The 20,534-nt window shown below is 42.2% G+C and overlaps 1 protein-coding gene across 11 annotated transcripts in view; it reads left to right on the top strand.

Annotated features, from left to right (window-relative positions):
- specc1la (sperm antigen with calponin homology and coiled-coil domains 1-like a) overlaps nt 1–20,534 on the top strand; it is a 388,745-nt gene that overhangs the window by 17,867 nt on the left and 350,344 nt on the right. For 6 of the 11 annotated variants that reach the window (XM_041202168.1, XM_041202172.1, XM_041202171.1 and 3 more), the window contains exon 1: nt 632–728. The exons of 1 other annotated variant lie outside the window; for it this stretch is intronic. The gene's annotated coding sequence lies outside the window, so the exon portion shown is untranslated. Of the gene's footprint in view, nt 1–631; nt 866–4,067; nt 4,207–20,534 lie in introns of those variants that run through there. 4 more of the 11 variants (XM_041202166.1, XM_041202164.1, XM_041202167.1 and 1 more) reach the window with 4 other exon arrangements.

Genomic DNA, 20,534 nt, shown 5'->3' with positions numbered 1-20,534 from the left:
ACACAACAATGAGGTTATCATCAATGTGAGGGCAGCACTTGTCTCCATAATGACTGTGCGGTGGTCACTCCTACTGATACTGTCATGGGCAGATGTAAATGCGGCAGCATAGAGCAGACAACCTTCGGAACGTGAACAGCTGTTTTTTTTTATTTTGACAAGGCAATCGCTTCATGAGCCGCAATGCCACTTTCTCATAAGTGGAATGTTCATAAAAGTTCCCAAAAAAAAACCCGAAACTAACCATTTAATTACTATTAACCTATTCAATTTTAATGAGATAATTAACCAACTTTATGGTCAGAAATGTAAACATTTACTTCTGCATCCAACTATAATTTTTTGAAAATAATTTTCAGTTTCGAGTGAGAATGGCTTTCTGGCACAAAACATTGACTTAACACTAAGTGATGAGGCAGATTATTCCAAAATATAAAAACGTAGCCGTCACCTGGCTGTGAATGAATGCAAGGCCGAAGCTGCAGCTCAGCGGGACCCTGTGCTCTGGGACTCTGTTTGTCTCTCGGTCCCGCCTTGAGCCGCGGGCCCTGAATCTCCAGCTGCCCTATTCGGGGCGCTGCTGAGGGAGAGGCTTGGCTTCGAGCGGAGTTTCCGCCCTTGATGCCCCCGGCTGTGGCCCACAGCGGCGAGCTGCCCGTCATTTGCAGTCTTCGGAAGAGGCAACTGCTGGCGAAGGAGAGGCTGAATCCCTGACAAGGAGCAAGGCGGTGAGGCTGGTTTATTATGGCGAAGGAGCAGCGCTGCTGAACCGCACTTACAGAGCCTTGAGCTAGCAGAATATTCTGGCTCATCTCTTGTTCCATCGCGTGGAAGGAAAAGAAACTGTTTCACATCTAATTCCTTGGTGAAGTACAAGAGACTTTTGTGTGGAGTTTGTTGCAGCGTTATATAAGCATAAGAGTCTCTGCGTTTGTTTCTATCTCTGTCGTGCTATTCTTTTAAACTTTATGTAAGCGTTGTGTAAAGTCAGAAGTGGTTTTTATCAGGGACAGGAAAATATTTAGGATTGTTGATGTGAACACATTGGGAATTCCGCAGTGTGTGGAGTTGGGATGAGGAGTGCCTATGGTTGAGCTGAGTAAAGAATTCTACTTAACTGCAGGGGAGGACCCTGGAGTTTTGTGGAATGCTGGGAGGGAGTTATTAATTTGTAGTTACATTCTGATTTTGACTGTGTATGGCATTGACATGATAGCAGAGAAACAGCCATTTGATCTAATCAGTGTGTTCATGTTTAACTGCCATGAATAACTAGCCTTAATCCCAATCCTATCTGCCCCGCCTGACCCCATTTCTTCCCTTGCTTTCAAACTCCCATGTAATCTACTCTTAAAAGCTGACATGATCCTTGCTTTGATTACTGACTCCTGTTATGTATTCTATAACCTCTCAACTCTGTAAAAATGTTAAATAGAAACAAAATATTGGAAAAACTCAGCAGGTCTGGCAGCATCTTTGGAGAGAGAAACAGTTAATGTTTCGAGCCCATATGACTCTCTTCTGAGCTTTTATCTGTAAAAATGTTTCTCCTCTCTGCAGTCTCTTGCTTCTGTTTCCATGTGTTCTTGATCCCTTAGTGGAACCAGTTTGATTTCTACTGACAGTCCAAATGATCCAGAATTTTAAACTCTATCAAATCACTTCTTGCTTTCTAGTTTTCTCATGAAAACAGCCCTAGATCAATGCCATTGGTTTGACTTGTTTCCTGCAAGCTTCAAGAATACTGAACTACTTTACTGCCTGAGCCACTGTCGGATGAAGTCTCTCTCACAATGCATATAGCATATAGAATCCTGTACCAGACCTCTTGTTGGAGTTCATTGGAATCTGAGCTCTCATCCTCATAGTGTTACCTTGAGCTAGCGCTCGTGCTTTCTTCTACAGGTGCGTGGTCAGTAGTTGTGAGATTAATTCCTCTTCTGCTGCCCCAGGTTCTGTAGCCAGGCCTTATCCAGCTTTCTGCACTCTCCTTTGAGTGGGCAGTTAGTCAATGTATTGGGGGAGGACTGCTGGAGAATGGAAGATAATTTGGGGAGGATTGATTCATGTTCAAGGTTTTCAAATGTAGTCTGATCCAGAAGGTAACTGGAGGAATTGAAAAGGTTGGAGTTTTATTTGGCAGTTTCTGCGAACGCATAGTATAATGACTGTTTGTTCCCATCTGTGGTGAATGCACCAGAGTGGGAGAGAGTTGTTGGGCCCTGAGGGTTTAGCAAAACACTCTGATTTATTGTTTCTGGAGTCTGCCATATTTTTAAAGCAGAGCAAGCTGTGCAACAAGATTGACCTGAAGGCCTTGGTCTCAATGCTGAGCCTTGTGTCGAGGGCGCCATGTGTCGAGGGCGCCATGTGTCGAGGGCGCCATGTGTCGAGGGCGCCATGTGTCGAGGGCGCCATGTGTCGAGGGCGCCATGTGTCGAGGGCGCCATGTGTCGAGGGCGCCATGTCAGATCCTGCACCAAAATTGCCTGAAATTGTGCCATGCAATAGTAGTGCTTGAAATTGGGAATGCCAAGTCTTCCTTCATGATTTAAGTTATAACGATATGCAGGGATATGGGGAGAGTGCGGGAAATGGCTTTGAGGTATACAATCAGCCATGAATGGGAGAGCAGACTCAAGGGGCTGAATGGCCTATTCCTGCTCCTATTTCCTTTGTTCTCTGATCAGGGTGTTGAATGTTCTGAGACATATGTGAGATTTCTTGCTTGCACATAGGATCTTTCCCTCTTTCATTAGGCTTTCCCTCTCGTGGTTGCCTCCCTGGTGTGTGTTTTCCGCTGGTATGTTAACCTTATGTTTGACTTCTTATTTTTCTAATGTGGTCACTGTCTGTCTGTGTTGATACTGCACCCTTGCTACCTCACTTGCCCTGTGCCCCAGTCGGGCATCTTCACTCAGCCTTGCATGCTCTCTCCCCCTCTGCCTCCCCGCTCTGTTTCATGCACCCATTCCCCCTGTCCCTGTCTTCTCCACCCCTTGTTGGGTCATTGCCTACCCACCCTGCACCCCTTCTCCCCTGATCTGTCTATTGTACTTATGCTCCCACCCTCTGCCTGCCTGTCTGTCTCTTCCAGCATGGCTGAGGCCAGGAAGTAGTGAATGGGCTGTTTAGGGCTGGGAGGTGCCAACCACCCCCACCTACCTTTTATATATAGAGTGACACCACAATACTGGTGTCTTTGTGAAATTACAGTCATATACCATTATTTTATCATACTGTAACATAATTGTCCCAGTACATTTTGACTGTTGTTCGGACACCAGTTTTGGGGGGCCTGTGAGCTGATGTTAGGCTTCCAGTTACCTTTGAATCCCAAAAAGACTGATGTGTATAACATGATGCATGGTGTGCTAACATACACAGCAGCGATTCTTGCAAAGTCATCTGAGCCCTATAAAGTGAACATAGTTTTTCAGACTTGATTTATTTGTATCCTATACTTGAAATATTTAATACATAATAGAACGTTGAAATGCCATTTTGTGTCATAGGTTGTTCAGACGATTGACACCTGTAAATTTCTATCTTAGCGCACAGTCTTGGGGTTCTGAGTGACTTTCTATCTTAGTGCACAGTCTTGGGGTTCTGAGTGACTTTCTTTGTTAGGAAACAGTCTTGGGGATCCCAGTGTAGGCCCAGCTTCTCTATCTCCAAAAGGTCAGGCATTTCAATTGATGGTAATCACATTGTTCTCCATTATGAAGGAACTTTGCCTAGAGGCCTGCTTTCAGGCCTGAAACAATCATCCCAGCCAGGGTGCTATGTGATCTGGAGAGATTTGTGTAGGATAGTGTGAATAACTTTACAGAAAAGTGCTCAGGATTTTATTTTGATGTCTTTGTCCAGTAGCTATATGAATGATTGCAGCTTCTCCTTCCCTGTCCACCCAAAGGTAAATGTAAACTAAAAAGGAAGTATCAGCTTCAGGGTAATCTTTTAGTTTTCTAATTCACAAGAGCAAATCACTCAAAATCAGAAAGTGAGTCATTGGGTGAGCTCTTACTGGAAAAAGGTAACGGCTTGTGATTAAACATGTTTCACAGACATACACCACATTGGTTGAGATGGAACAGTCCTGAAACCATCCAAAATCCAATGGAGTAAATCAAACAGGAGACACAGGGACCACTTGTCCGGCCAGGCAGCATCTGTGGAGAGAGAAAGGGAGGGTTAATATTTCAGGTAGGTGTCCCTTTATTTTATTATATTCTATATTTCCAACATTGACATGTTTTTCTTTTTATCATCCTGCAGTGTAATTGCTATAGTTTTGCACAAAATTGGGCAACACTCAATTAGCTTGCCTGAAATCTGGGGCAGGATTTTCATTCCTTGGTCCTGATCCTGCTGTTGGGATGAAATGCAAGTGAGGAACTCACAAATGGAGGTGGCAGGACCCAAAGGGCAATCTTGGAAGAGGCGGCCAGATGAATGGCTACCTCTGGGAACCCTATCCCGTGAAGGATAGAGGACCAGCTTACAAGTTTGAAGGGCCAATAGAAGGCTGTCAGAGATGAGCGCTGCTGAAGTATGCAGGACCGCTTATGACACTTATACCCTGAGGAAACAAAATAAGGGGCACTTTGGCAGGAGTGTGCAGGGGCTGGTGGTGAGACCAGGGGTTGGGGCAGGGGCAGATGCGGTGTGCACAGCTTGATAATCAACCACTTGATAAAAGAATTTATTCCTATATTGGGAAGTTGGAAATCACCCCATGGCAAAACTAGGTCCCTCACAACATTCTACATAGAATATACTTCACTTGCAGTCTGCCTCCTTGACTCCCGAGTGCTGTTCTGTTGACGTTCTTTGCGCTGCTGCCCACCACACCTACTCGCATCGCTTCCCAAACCCTCTGACCCCCACTCAGCAGCCTCTCTTCCCAAACCCCTCCCTCTTTCACTCACTTAATAGCCCTTCTCCCCAAATCCTCTTTCCACCCCCCCCCCACTCACCTAGCAGCCCCTTTACCCAACACCTTCCTCTCCTCACACATAGTCACTTAGCATTTCCTGCCCCCAGCCCCTCTTCCCAAACCCTCTTCTTCCCCCCAACCATTCACTCACACAGCAGCCCCCCTTTCTCCCCCCACCCCCTGCTAGCCATGCCAACCCCCGCCTGAGACTTGGACTTGTGCTCTGGGCAGCCACTGACCCAGGCTCCACTGTTCTCTTCCTCATCTCCCCCTGAGCCTACCAAATCCAGAACCCCCCCACCCCCAAGACTTCTGCAGCTGCTCTCCCAGCTCCCCCTCTGTAAGCTTTGACAACTTACCTTTCTTTCAGAGAGATGGCTCCAGACTTCCTTGTGGGTTGTGGCTGAGTGGGCTGGCAGCAGCGCATATACAGGTGCAGTGTGCATGTGTGAGCACCAAAGATCCAAGGGCAAAAGCAAGAGGAGACTTTCCAGCTGCCTCCAAGTCGCTGGCCAAAAAATACAGAACAAATGGCGCCCTAGAGAGCCAATCAACAGGAAGTGGGGAAAAAAGTAAATTATGGGATGGTTGGTTACCCTGCCCATGTCTCTGATATTTACCTGGCCTGCTGCTGGGAGACTGCCACCATTTCGTGGATGGCCTCCTGATGTCACAACTACCCCATGTTCTGGCCTAAGAATCCAATTGGCCCAACAAAGGGCTTAATTGGATACCCGCCACGGCTGGGCAGATAAGCATTTCCTCTGTTATCCCCATTCCTGCATAATCCCAAGGAGGTGGGAAGGTGTTGTGGATGTGATACCCCTTCTGTTTTCAGGTCTCACCCCCCTGTCCTCTTAAAACTGCCTCTACCGCCCATTGAAAATTCAGTCCCTGACATCCAGGAGATACTTGTATTTTGAGTAGTTGTTCCAAATTGAACCACAGTAGCTTGCATTTAAGTAAGAAAATGTCCAATGCCATTTATAGATATGATCAGACAAAAAAAGGACACCAAATCAAAGAACATGATAATAGGAGGGATAGTCAAAAATGTGATGGAGAAGTGGGTTTTAAGGAGGCTGTTAAAGGAGAGGCCTTGGAGAGAATTCCAGAATGTGATGCTTAGCTAGCTGAAATTGAGGTGAAGGGAAGAGGCATGCTAAACAATCAGAGTCGCAATCATGGAGATCAGGTTGGGAGCTGAGGGTTGTGATGGCAAGGATAATGAAGAAATTCAAATAAGATGTTTTAAATTGGAGGCTTTGGGGAATTGTGAGAGGGCATAGTAGTGTGTGAACAACTCTGTCCTTTTACCTCCTGTGTCTCTTAATTTTCACAAGGATTATAAATCTTATTTGTCATTGGGAGGTGGAAACAATTGCCAGTAGCAGTGAGAAGCCCCAGTAGTTGCTATTTGTGACTCAGTAAACTTTGCATTACTGTTATGTTACATCCACAATCTGCATTTTGAAAGACTGAATTGACAGTTAACATTGACTGGGCCCAAGGATCGCAAACTCTGATTTTAGTTATTGCAAAAGGTTTTCTGGAAATCCAGATAATCTATATCATAACAGGTTTTGAGACATTTACGAAGCAGGACCTTCCTCCGCTATATCCAAGCTGACAGAACATGAATTTTACATTGTATTAGCTACGTATGCGAAATAGAATTTTTATGAGAAAACATAGTGAATTATAATTATTAGCAAAATGTTTCCTGCCCTTACGGTCCTGATAATTCACTAATTACTAGGTGTTGCATGATTCTGCTGCTGTGGAAGCATGGAGATTTTTTCTCCTATATTTTCCTTCCCTTTCATTTTTTCCTCAATATAACTGTATTGGAATCAATTTCTGATTTATCGATATGTAGTTTTCTGAATTATTAGTTAATATCAATCTTGAGGATCATACTGCATATCGTTCATTTTCCACCTTTCATAATTGTCCTTTAAAAGAAAGAACTTGCATTTCTGTAGCACCTTTCACAACCTCAGGATGCCCCAAAGCACTTTACAGCTAATTAAGTACTGCTGAAGTGCAGTCCCTGTTGTAGGAAATGCAGAAATTTGCACGCAGCAAGCTATCATTTCCAGCAATGCAGTCACTTTGGGATGACCTGAGGTCTTGAAAGGCTTGATGTTAAAGCAAATTCTTTCTCTTGTTTCTCTCTTGCTTCTTGTTGCTCTCTTGCTTTCTTTGACTTTTACTTGCTCTCTCTGTATATCACTTCTGCACTTGCAGGTTCTCTCACATTCGAAATGTAAGAAATAAAATGCAGGGAGTAATGCAGCTCTCACTGATCTCTGCTTAATCAGCTGGACATAGATAGGATTAAGAAAGAGGTTCTGCTGAGGGAGTATGAGAGGTGGGGGAATAAAATAGAAAACAGAACCACAAAGATGGTTATCTCTGGATTACTACCTGAGCCATGAACTAATTGGCAGAGGGTAAGTAACGTCAGAGAGTTGAATGTGTGGTGCAGAGATTGGTGTGGGAGAAATGGGTTTTAATTCATGGGACATTGACACCAGTACTGGGGAAAGAAGGAGCTGTACCATTTTTGGCCTTCACCTGGACTGCGCTGGGACCGGTGTCCTGGTGAATCATATAACTAGAGCTGTAGAGAGGGCTTTCAACTAAATAGTGGGGAGGGGAGAGGGTTCACGTGAGGAGAGATTTGGAAAGTTAAAGAGAAAGCACAGAGCAATGGTGCAGGGTAACAATATGCTTAATTATAACTGGACTGTGACAGGAAGAGACAGAGTATTCAAACACAAGAGTGCACGAGCAAGTAAGAATAGGGTAGGGAAAAAGTGCCAAAAGACAGAATTAAAGGCTGTTTAATTCATGCAGCATTCGTAATGAGAATTGATAGTGGAAGTTGAGATAAATGAATATATGATGAGATAAATATTACTGGTTGCAAAATGACTAAGGCTAGGATCTTAATATTCAAGGGTGTTTGACATTTCGAAAGGATAGGAAGAAAGGAAAGAGAGGTGGGGGTAGCTCTATTAATAAAGGATGTGATCAGCATAGTGGTAAGAAATGATCTTGGCTCAAAAGATCAAGATGTCATTCAGTTTGGGTGGAGACAGAAAATAGTAAAGGAAATAAATCATTGGTGGGAGTAGTTTATAGGCCTTCTGACAGTAGTTACACTGTAGGACGGAGTATAAATCAAGAAATAATGGGGCTTTAAGAAAGGTACTGCATTAATCAGGTGAAATTTCAATCTTTGTATAGATTAGACAAATCAAATTGATAAAGGTAGCCTGAAAGCTGAGTTCGTAAATGGGCAATAAATGCTGGCTTAGCCAGCGACGCCCACACCCCATAAATGAATAAAAAAAAATGTTCAGGTTAGAATGATTTGTTCTGGAACCAATCAGAGAGCAGACTATTTTAGACCTGGTAATGTGTAATGCGATACGATTAATTACTGACCTCATAGTAAAGAATCTTCTTGGTAAGAGTGATCATAAAATGATAGAATTTCACATTCAGTATGAAGGTGAGAAATGTGGTTCTGAAAGTCTGGATGGATGTCACCCTAAGGTCTTGAAAGAAGTGGTGGGTGAGAGTTGATGCACTGGTTTTAATTTTCCAAAATTCCCTGGATTCAGGGAAGCTTCCATTAGATTGGAAAATAGCAAATATAACTCCTTTATTCAAAAAGGGATGGGGACAGAAAGCAGGAAAGTATAGGCCAGTTAGCCTAACATCTGTCATAGGGAAAATATTGGAAGCTATTATTAAAGATGTTATAACAGGGCACTTAGCAAAATTCAAGGCAAACAGGCAGAGTCCGCAAGGTTTTGTACAAGGGAAATCATGTTTAACCAATTTATTGGAGTTCTTTGAAGGAGTCACACGTACTGTGGATAAAGGGGGACCAGTGGATGTACTGTACTTAGATTTCCAGAAGGCATTTATAAAGTGCCACATTAAACGTTATTGCAGAAAATAAAAGTTCATGGTGGAAGCAGTAATATATTGGCATGGGTAAACAATTGGCTAGCTAACAGGAAGCAGAGAGTAGGCATAAATGGGTCTTTTTCTGGTTGGCAGGATGTGACAAGTGGTGTGCCACAGGGATCAGAGCTGGGGTCTCAACTTTTTACAATTTATATAAGTGACTTGGATGAAGGGACTGAAGGAATGGTTGCTAAATTTGCTGACGACACAAAGATAGGTAAGAAAGTAAATTGTGAAGAGGATGTAAGGAGGATACAAAGTGACATAGATTGGTTAAGTGAGTGGGCAAAGATCCGGCAAGTTGAATATAATATGGACAAACGTGAAATCATTCATTTTGGCAGGAAGAATAAAAAAGCTTATTATCTAAATGGTGAGAGATTATAGAACTCTGAGATTCAGAGGTATGTGGGTGTCATAGTGCATGAATCACAAAAGGTTAGTATGCAGGTACAGCAGGTAATTAGGACAGCTAATAGAGTGTTATCACTTATTGTGAGGGGAATTGATTACAAAAGTAAGGAGGTTATGCTCCAGTTGTACAGGGCATTGGTGAGACCACATCTGCAGTATTGTGTACAGTACTGGCCTCCTTATTTAAAGAAAGATGTAAATGCATTAGAGGCAGTTCAGAGAAGCTTTGTTAGACTAATAGAAGGAATGGGTGGGTTGTCTTATGAGGAAAGGCTGGACACGTTAGGCTTGTATCCACTGGAATTTAGAAGAGTAAGAGGCAACTTGATTGAAACCTTTAAGAACCTGAGAAGTCTTGACATGGTGGGTATGGAGAGGATGTTTCCTCTTGGGGAATCTAGAACTAGGGATCACTGTTTAAAAATTAGGGGTCACTCATTTAAGACAGAGGAGCAAGCTTGAAAATATTGCAAACCAGTGCACTTGCTCTTTGTTATTCCACTGCCGAATACACCTGCCCTGCATGGGAAAGATCTACTCATGCTAAGAAGATGGATGTCGTTCTGAATGCAAGCTGCTGATTTATCACAGGTTGTTTAAAACCAACAAACGCCAACAGCCTATATATCCTGGTGGGTATTGCTCCCCTTGATATAAGAATGGTAGTCAGCAAGAAAGAGTGACTCTGTCAAACATCAAATGAGAGGCACCCTCTACATGGTCATGCACCTACACCCAGCTGCCTAACGTCAAAGAAGAGCTTCATGAACGGTGTTGTTCCATTACAATCAACCCCATCTGAAGCCCGCATCGCCTTGTGGAAAGACTGGCTCGCCAGTCTCGAACAACCCCCAGCAGTGGAAATTCTACTGGATGAAAGCCTTCCCCCAGGAGCTAATTGCAACTGGGCAGACTTAGGACTGGTGTAGGTTGTTCAAAGGTGTCACGAAGCAAATGGGGATATACAACCAGCCTGACAACTTGTGAATGTGGAACTGAGCCACAGATTATGCAACATCTCCTGCAATGTCTATCGCTAGAGGAACCCTGCACTGTTGCAGATTTTGCTGAATTCAACAACAAGGTGCAAAAATGTGTCCAGTTCTGGCTGAGCCATGTTTAGACTGCCCGTGGACACGATAAGAAGAATTTAAGACAGATGGGGAGAAATTTTTTCTCTTGAGGGTTGAGGGTCTTTGGAACTCTCTTCCACAAAAAGCGTTTGAGGTGGAGTCAGCATATTTTTAAGGCAGAGCTAGATCGATCCTTGATTAACAAGGGGGTGAAAGGCTATAGGGGTAGGCAGGAATGTGGTGTTGAGATTACAATCAGATTACAATCAATCTTATTGAATGGCGGAGTAGGCTTGAAGGGCCAAGTGGTCTACTCCTCCTAATTTATATGTTCATATGTAAGACAGATTTGGCTAAAGTGGAAAACGAAAATAGTTTAGAAGTTAAGACTCTGGTGAAAAAGTGGCAGATATTTCATAACTCTCATCAAAACTGTATCCCATTGAGAAAGGAAGACTTTGTGAGAAGGATGCACCATCCATGGCTAACTAAGGAAGTTAACAGTGGTATTAAAGTGACAGTAAAGGTGTACAATGCTGCCGAGATTACCAGTATGTCAGAAGAATATTGGAAAACTTTAGAAACCAGCAAAGGATGACTGAAAAGGTAAGAGGGAGAATGAAAATAATGAGGGAGAAATTAGAGTATTAGTGTGAACTAGCAAGAAATATAAAAAGCAGTAAAAACTTCTATAAATACAGCAAAATCATTGTTAAAGGCAAAATACTGCGGATGCTGGAAATCTGAAACAAAAAGAGGACTTTTTGTTCTTGTGTAAAATCATTGTGGTCCGTCATGTTCGGGAAATGAATGATGCCGGTTAATTAAAAATGTCAGTCAACAGGGAATTATATTATTTTGGACTCGAGACAAGTTGTGATATATCTTTGTTCAGGCACAATAACCAGAACTGACCCAATCATTTCAATGTAAAGACTAAGAACAATTTCTGCAGATCTACTACGTATTGATGTTACTGTTTATTTTTTTAAGCGTGTATTATAACACTCAAAGCGATCGGCTTTTCGAAAAAAAATGGAGCTGTCAGAAATTCTGTTCAGTAAAGAGTGCTGGACAACACAGTTTACTGTATGTAGAAAGGAATAGAGTAGCTAAGGTAAGCATGAGTCCTTTAGAGGATGAGGCAGGGGAATTGAAATGTTTTGTCACTACTTAACAATTAAGAATACACACAAACACAGCTATCTTTCTGAACCCCAGTTTCCTGTGTATAAGAAGAGGTTCCTTTATTCCTTATTCTACATCATATCTCCATATTCTGCAATATATCTGGGATTCAGCACACCCCATTGTCAGGTTTTTTATATAACGCTTTTAAATTAAAATGTCTTTTACAAAAAAGCGTAAACGTTAAACTTGATGTCATCTTCCCCTTTAGCCAGGAACAAATTGGTCAAGCAGTTTGCAGATTCTCTTTGGTCTAGAGAAGAGTGTTGGCTTAGGTATCTCGGTTTGTTTGCTTAGAAATGGAAGGTTCTGCTGTTCCACTTGTTTCTGTTCAGGTTCAACAGTTGCAGTTACAGGGGCTACAGGTTTGTCAGTTGAATCAAGTCGGGTTTCACTAACTGGAGCAGATGTTTCCCAAAAATCTTCCACTGTGACTGGAGATCCCTGGAAATTTGGTTCCTTAGATTTGACTTCCCTAATCTGGTCAGTTTATCTTTTCCAGATTCCACAGGAAATTTTAACATCATAGGTCAATGGTCCTTGACGCTTGGTGTTTCTTCCTAGGAGCCGCTTTGGTGTTCCATAGTAATTTTGGACCCAAACATATGGATCCAGATTAAACTCATGAGCTGGTTTACTTGTGTCATGTAACCCTTACTGATCAATTTGCCTTGCACCAATCCTTTCTTTCAAATCTAGACACAGCAAATCCATTCTGGTACACAGTCATCTGCCAAGCATCAGCTCAGCAGCTGATACGCCTGTTGATGAATGTGGAGTGTTACAATACATTATCAAAAAGTGCTTCAGCTTCCAATCTGTTTGGGTCCTTTCCTTCAATATGGCTGTTTTGAATGTCTGGACAAAGCGCTCCGCTTCACCATTTGAGGATGGGTGGTAAGGCGAGATGAGAATCTGCTTGATCCCATTGTTCTTCAGGAATGTCCAAAATTCACATGATCTGAACTGTATGCCATTGTCAGACACAATCTGCTCTGGCAATCCAAAAGTAGTGAACACATTCCGGAGAGCATCAGTGGTCTTTGCTGAAGTAGTCGACTTCATGGGGATAACGAGGCTGCTTTGTGTGGGCATCCACCACAATCAGGAACGTATATCTGAGAAATGGTCCGGCAAAGGCCACATGAAGTCTCTGCCATGTGTAGTCAGGCCAAGCCCATGGATGTAATGGGGCAGGGGCAGGTGTAGAAGACTTCATTTCTTGGCGTGGAAGGCAATCACTGACCATGCCTTCAGTGTCTTTATCCAGGTGTGGACACCATACATGTAGATGAGCTAATGCTCTCATTTTGACAATTCCCATGAGACTAACACTCGTGTTTGGAATTTTGGAGAAATAACAACTCTGATTCCCCATAACAAACAACCGTCTTGCAGAGTCAGCTCAAATCCACGCATGTAGTAAGGTTTAGGTTCTTGAGGTACATACCAACCCTTCTCTGTGTACAGGTAAACTTTAGAGAGCACAGCATCCCTCTGCGTTTCAAGTCGAATTTGATCTGATTTAACAGGTAACATGTCTATCTGGTTCACCTTGAAAGCAGTGACTTCACTTCGGGTTGTGGAGCTATGGTGTAACAAAAGTCTGGAAAGTGCACATGCATGTCTATGATTCTCAATAGAGCGAAATGTAATTTTGTACAGGTTAGCAGATAAGATCAGTGCCCAACTTTGTAAGCATGCAGTGGCAAGTGTCAGGGTTTGAGACTTTGGGCTAAGCAGCCAGGTCAAAGGCTTGTGGTTTGTAATTAATGTGAATTTACGCCCATGCAAATATTGGTGGAACTTCTTGACTCCATAGATTAATCGAAGAGCTTCCTTCTCAATTTAGGCATAATTTTGTTCTGCCTTGGACTATGTGCGTGAGGCATATGCTATGGGCCTTTCACTGCCATCAGGAAATGTGTGGGAGATGACAGCTCCAGCACCATATCCAGATGCATCTAAAGTCAGGCTGACGGGCAACTTTTCATTGAAATGTTCAGGACTTTAGCAGAAGTGGGCTCTTGCTTGAGTTCCTTGACGTTTCCTGACAGGCTTGTGACCAATCCCATTTTGCATTCTTCTTTAGATTATTCAGTGGTGCTGCCTTAGTAATTCACAAGTCCCAAAAATGAATGAAGCCACTTAACATTTTTGGACTGTGGTGCATTCACCACTGCCTCCACCTTGGTGAGTTTGAGAGGTGGGTTTCGTCGATCACATGTCCCAGGTACTCCACTGAGGCCTACAGGAACAAACATTTGGATTTCTAACAGCGGATGCCGTATTTTTCCAGTCTACTTAGGACCCTGCCTAGGTTCTCTAAATGAGTTGGGAGGCTTTTCATGGTGATGAGCATGTCGTCTTGGAAGCAGATTACATCAAGTGGGCCCTGCAGTATTTTGTCCACGGCCTGCTGGAACAAGGCTGGTGATGATGCGATTCTGTTGGGAACAACACTACCTGGAAGTTCCTTTCCAAGTCACTCATTATCCTGACTTGGAAATATATCACCGTTCCTTCACTGTCGCAGGGTCAAAATCCTGGAACTCCTTTCCTAACAGCACTGTGGGTGTACCTACACCACATGAACTGCAGCGGTTCAAGAAGGCAGCTCACCACCACCTCAAGGGCAACTAGGCATGGGCAATAAATGCTGGCCCAGCCAGCGAAGCCCACGTGCTGAGAATGAAAAAAGGTCATTTTTATTCATATAGACCTGTGTGTGTGCTGATGGCTGTATATTCCCTGGAATCTTCACTCAGCTGCATTTGCAAAAATACCTGTGATAGGTCAAGCTTTGTGAATAATTCACCTCCATTCAGAGCAGCAAACAGATCCTCAGTTCTCAGTAGCGGGTACTGATGCACTTCCAGGAAAGGATTAATGGTGATTTTATAGTCACCACCATATTCTGATAGACCCGTCTTCCTTCACTACTGGGACTATTGGAGCTGTCCACTCTGCCTAATCAATTTTTTAAATTATCTTAAAGTTTTCAAGTCATTCTAGTTGCTGCTGGATTTTCTGTTGCATTGATTAGGGAAGGGTTTGAAGAACCTTGGAGAAGCTTCAGCCTTCATAGCAAGTTTGGCTTCAATATCTTTAACTCCCAGAACTTCTTTGAAGACAGCAATATCCTTGTCTAACAAGGACTGCAACATGGGGTTGCAATGCACTTTATTTATTTTATTCCAGTTCAGCCGAGTTTCTTTTAGCCAGTTCCTGCCTATAAGCGATGGACGGCCCCCTTTCACAATGATAAGTGGCCACTTTGCTATATGAGCTCCATATTTAGCTTGAGCAGACATTTTTCCAAGTATATTCACAGGCTCGCCAGTGTAGGTGCTAAGCTGGAGGAGGGTTTTCTCCAATGGGCATTTCTTGAAAATTTTCTCCCTTGTCTCCTCTGAAGCAATAGAAACAGATGCTCCAGTGTCAATACACATTTCAACCATTTTGCCATTGAAGGCGATGCCAACTTTTAGTCCTTCAACTAGTTTCAGATCAGACTGAATGCATTACAGTTGCTCTTCTGCATTGTTGCTGTTAGTTTCACTTTCTGTCTTGCCTGAACTCTCATTACTTTTGTATTTTGTTTCCAAATAACGTGTCTTTTTAAACTGCCTGTTTATTTTGAAGTGCGACTTGTCTGTGTGCTCCTCGTGATGCCCTTTTCTTGACTGTGCTGCTTTAATGTGATCAGCCTTTGTCCTTTTTTTCCATGGTAGCGACAATCAGCGGTTTTCCACTAACAGGCTGCTGCATTATGCCCTATTCTATTGCAGGGGTAACATGTTTGAAAGCAGGTACACCGTGACTTTACTATTTTAACTTCGGCATTGTTAGAATGCGCTTTCCAATCTCCAGCCTGTTTCTCTGCCATTTCTATGCTTTGCACAATCTCAAATGCTTTCTTCAGTGTCAACTCTTGCTCTGCTAACAATTTATGCTGAATTCTTTCATTTCTTAGTCCACAAACCAAGCGATTATACAATGCTTCTTCCAGGTAACCTTTAAAGTCACAATGTTCCACCAATTTTCTCAACTCAGCCAGGAACTGGGAAACTGACTCACTCTCATGCCGTTCTCCTCGGTGAAACTTGAAAATCTCAGCTGGCCTGGTATTGAAATGCTTTTTCAAAATGTCCACAACCTCTTTAAATCTGTTGGCTTGTCAGGAGCAATGAGATTTTTCAGTAAAGTGAAATTTTTCATTCTGATGACTGTAAGAAACACTGAGGCCTGCTTTTCCTCTCCAGCTCATTCACGATGAAAAATTGTTCCATTTGCTCGACATAAACTACAGAGTCCATAGTAGCTGGATCAAAAGCCTCTAAAGCCCCTAATAATGATGATCCCATCCTTGTCACCATTTAAGTGTTTTGTCAGTTTTTAACAATTAAGAGTACAAGCGCGCACGCACAGCTATCTGTTTCTGAATCCCAGCTTCCTGTGTGAAAAAAAAACAAGGTTCCTTTTTTCCTTATTCTACACCACAGGGCAATACATCTGGAACTTAGCACAACTTACTGCCAGTATTTTTACATAACACTTCTTTTTAACTAAAATGTCCTTTTATAAAAAAACCACAGATGTTAAATACAAACATCACAGGAATTAATAATGGGGAACAGGAAATGGAACAAATATATTTTGTCTTCACTGTAGAAGGCACAAAGAAACCGAAGAATAGTAGAAAATCAAGAGGCAAAAGGGAGGGAGGAACTTAAAATAATCACTATCATTAGTCACTAATGGGGCTAAAGGCTGACAAGTTTCCTCCTAATCCGTATGTTTGTATATGCCCCACTAGCACTGCCTGCCACTTCCAAAAAGACCTATTTATTCCTACTCTCTGTTTCCAAAAGGCATTCAGTAAGGTGTCCCATAAAAGGTTACTGCACAAGATAAGAGCTCATGGTTTTGGGGATAATATATAAGCATGGATAGAGGATTGGTTAACTAACAGAAATAGGACAGTTGGGATAAATGGGTCATTTTCAGGTTGGCAATCTTTAACTAATGGAGTGCTGCAGGGTTCAGTGCTGGGACCTTAACTATGACTTGGATGAAGGGACCAAGGATATTGTTGCCAAATTTGCTAACGATACGAAGGCAGGTAGGAAAGCAAATTATTATGAGGACAGAATCTGTAAAGTGATATAGATTTAAGTGAATGGACAAAAATTTGGCGGATGGAATATAATGTGGGAAAGTGTGAGGTTGACCACTTTGGTGAGAAGAATAGAAAAGCAGAATATTATTTAAATGGAGGGAGGTGGGGTGGGGAAAGAGTCCCCTGAAGTTTGCAATTTAGATTGCATTTTCGAACGGTTCCCAGCGCAGGGCTATTGTCCAGAGGAAGTTTGCACTTCTGAGCAATTGCCGTGCAGACCCTTACCTATGATGTTCAGAGAGGGATTTCCCAGCCCATCTTTGGGGTATCCCTCACTCCGATGCTGGGGAGCTCAAAAGTTATGACCCATAAGATTGAGAGGTTTAAAAGGGGTAGGTACTGAGAGGATGACCCCCCCCCCTCACAGAATCTACAACTAGGGGGCACTGTTGAATAATTATGGGGTCATCCATTTAAGGCGGAGATGAGGAGGAATTTTTTTCCATCAGAGCGTCATTAATCTTTGGAATTCTCTTCACCACAAAGCAGTGGAGGCTGGGTCATTGAATGTATTCAAGGCCAAGTTAGACAGATGTTTGATCTGCAAGGGAGTTGCAGGGTAATGGTGAACAGAAGGAAACAATCAGATCAGTCTTGATCTTATTAAATGATGGAGCAGGTTTGATGGGCCAAATGGCCTACTCCTCCTATTTCTTATCTAATTATCAGAAGCTTAGTCAAAGAGGTTGGTTTTGAGAAGTGTCTTAAAGGGGGAAAGTGAGATAGAGAGGGAATTTCAGAGCTTGGGGCCAAGGCAGCTGAAGGCAAGGCAGAGCAATTATGATTGGGAATGCACAAGAGGCTAGAATTAGAGGAGAGTGATATCTCGGAATGTTGTGGGGTTAGAGGAGGTTACAGAGATAGACCTTTTGAGGTAGAATGAAATATGACAATCGGGGAAGCCAAAGGACAAAGTAGAGCAAAGAGTGTGAAAGCAGATTAGCATATTGTTGAAATAACTTGTAGGCATGGCCCAAAAAGCCTGTTACTTCACATGGTTCCCAATGCCTAATCATCATAAACTGACATTGCTCTGTGAAAATGTAATAATTATCTATTATGCATTTACACCATCTACATATGCCAGCTTATTTTACAACTCCTGCAAATTTTTAATCAGTGATTAACTGATTAAACCAGGAAAGAGAAATAAGATATATGTGAATAAAACATGAGAGCTGAAGGACAGATATGCATTTGTGGCCCAAATGAACATTTTGTATACAAACACAAGGAGTATAAGAACAAATTGAATTAACTGTAGGCACAAATTCAACTTGGATGGTATGACATGGCAGGCATTACTGAGATGCACAACAACACTGGGAGCTAAATATACCAAGAAAGACACAAGATAGGGAAAATGGTAGAGGGCCTTAGGGATGAAAGAGGAAATCGTTTCAATGGTAAGAGAGGATATGAGAGGTAAGCAGACAGTGGAGACTTTATGGGTAGAATTAAGAAATAGAAAAGGATTTAAGATGGTAGGGGGAATTGTGTTTAGGCCCCCATGGTTGCAGCTGTGAAATGGTGGATTGCATAAAAACAAAGATTAAACAAGCATGCAGCAAAGGCAGAGTGATTTTATTAGAGTATTTTAACTTCATTTAGATTGGGATAAGCGAATGAGCCCATGTCAGAAAGGAAGTGAATTTCTTGTGGGATAACTAACTTGATTGAGTTTCATTGATGAGTGTGATTCTGTTGATGTGGTTCATGGACTTCCAAAAGGTGCTTGATAAAATGCCACATAACAGGTTTGTCAGCAAAGTTGAAAATCATGGAATAAAAGAGACAGTGGCAGCATGGAAATGAAACAAGTTGAGTGACAGGAAACAGAAAATAGTGGTGAATGGTTATTTTTCAGAAGGGAAGAAGGTATTAATTCGGGATTCCCCAGGGGTCAGTATTACTGCCATTGCCTTTCTTGATATATATTGATGACCTAAACTTGGGAATAATTTCAAAACTTGCAGTGATACAAAACTTGGAAGTAATGTGAACTCTGAGGAGGATTTTTATAGACTTTCAAGCGGACATAGACAGGCTGGCAGATTGGGTGGGCACGTGACAGATGAAATTTAATACAGAGAAATATGAAGTGATTCATTTTTATGGAAGAATAAGGAAGGGCAATACAAAATAAAGGGTGCAATTCTAATGGGAATGTAGAAGCAGAGAGATCTAAGGGATGTTTGTGCAAAAATTGTTGAAGGTAGTAGGGCAGTTGAGAAAATAGTTAAGGCGTACAGGATCCTGGGCTTTCTAAATAGGAACATAGAATACAAAAGCAAGGAAGTTATGATGAACCTTTATAAAACACTAGTTCATCCTAAACTGGAGTATTGTGGGCACCACACTTTAGGAAGGTTATGAAGGTTTTGGAGAGGCTGCAGAATAGATTTACAAGAATGGTCTTTATTTTTCCATAAAAATGAATTCCACCAGCCTGTCTTTGTCTGCTTGAAAGTCTATGAATACCCTCCTTAGAGTTCACATTACTTCCAAGTTTGGAGATGCTGCAGAATAGATTTATGAGAATGGTTCCAGGGATGTGACTGAATTCAGTTATGTGGATAGATTGGAAAAGCTGCGGCTTTTCCCCTTCAAGAAGGGAACATTGAGAGGAGATTTGATGTCGGTGTTCAAAATCATGAGGGGTTTGGAAGAGTAGGTAGGGAGAAACACTTCTCATTGGCAGAAGGTTCAAGTACTGGAGGACATTAATTTAAGGTGATAGGCAAAAAAAAAACAAAAGCTACATGAGGAAAAACCTTTTTATGCAGCAAGTGCTTAAGACCTGGAATGCACTGTCAGAGTATGGGGGAAGCAGATTAAATTGTGGCTTTCAAAAGGGAATTGGATAATTATCTGAAGAGAAGAAAAATCCTAGAGTACTGGGGAAAAAGGCAGGGGAGTGTGGACTAGCTGAATTGCTCTTGTAGAAGACTGACATGGTAACAATAGACCAAATGGCCTCTTTCTGTTCTGTAATTCCACGATAGATTTCTGCAGCAATACATTCTAGTACCAAAATGGAGGCATGCCACATTAAATGTACTTGTTGCGCATTAATAAATCTAGTTAACAGCAGAACCATGCTTGAGCATTTGTTTAGTAGCAATCATAATATGATCAAATTCAATGTAGTGTGTGAAAGTGAGAAATGTGAAACAGCTACTAAGACTCAAAGTTTAAGCAAGGCTGACATCAATGAAATGAGATAAACTCTCACAGTAAACTGGTCTAATCTGTTAATTGGTAAAACAACAAGATATGTGGGAAAACAAAAACAGAATTACCTGGAAAAACTCAGCAGGTCTGGCAGCATCGGCGGAGAAGAAAAGAGTTGACGTTTCGAGTCCTCATGACCCTTCCACAGAACTTGCGTTCGAGTCCAAGAAAGAGCTGAAATATAAGCTGGTTTAAGGTGTGTGTGTGGGGGGCGGAGAGATAGAGAGACAAAGAGGTGGGGGGGGGTGTGGTTGTAGGGACAAACAAGCAGTGATAGAAGCAGATCATCAAAAGATGTCAATGACAATAGTACAATAGAACACATAGGTGTTAAAATTAAAGTTGGTGATATTATCTAAACGAATGTGCTAATTAAGAATGGATGGTAGGGCACTCAAGGTATAGCTCTAGTGGGGGTTTTTTTTTTATATATAATGGAAATAGGTGGGAAAAGGAAAATCTTTATAATTTATTGGAAAAAAAAGGGAAGGGGGAAACAGAAAGGGGGTGGGGATGG

Source organism: Carcharodon carcharias, chromosome 13, assembly GCF_017639515.1.
Source record: "Carcharodon carcharias isolate sCarCar2 chromosome 13, sCarCar2.pri, whole genome shotgun sequence".
NCBI classification, from domain to species: Eukaryota; Metazoa; Chordata; class Chondrichthyes; order Lamniformes; family Lamnidae; genus Carcharodon; species Carcharodon carcharias.
Note: the sequence above shows the minus strand (reverse complement) of the source record. Positions and strands in the feature narration are given on the sequence as shown.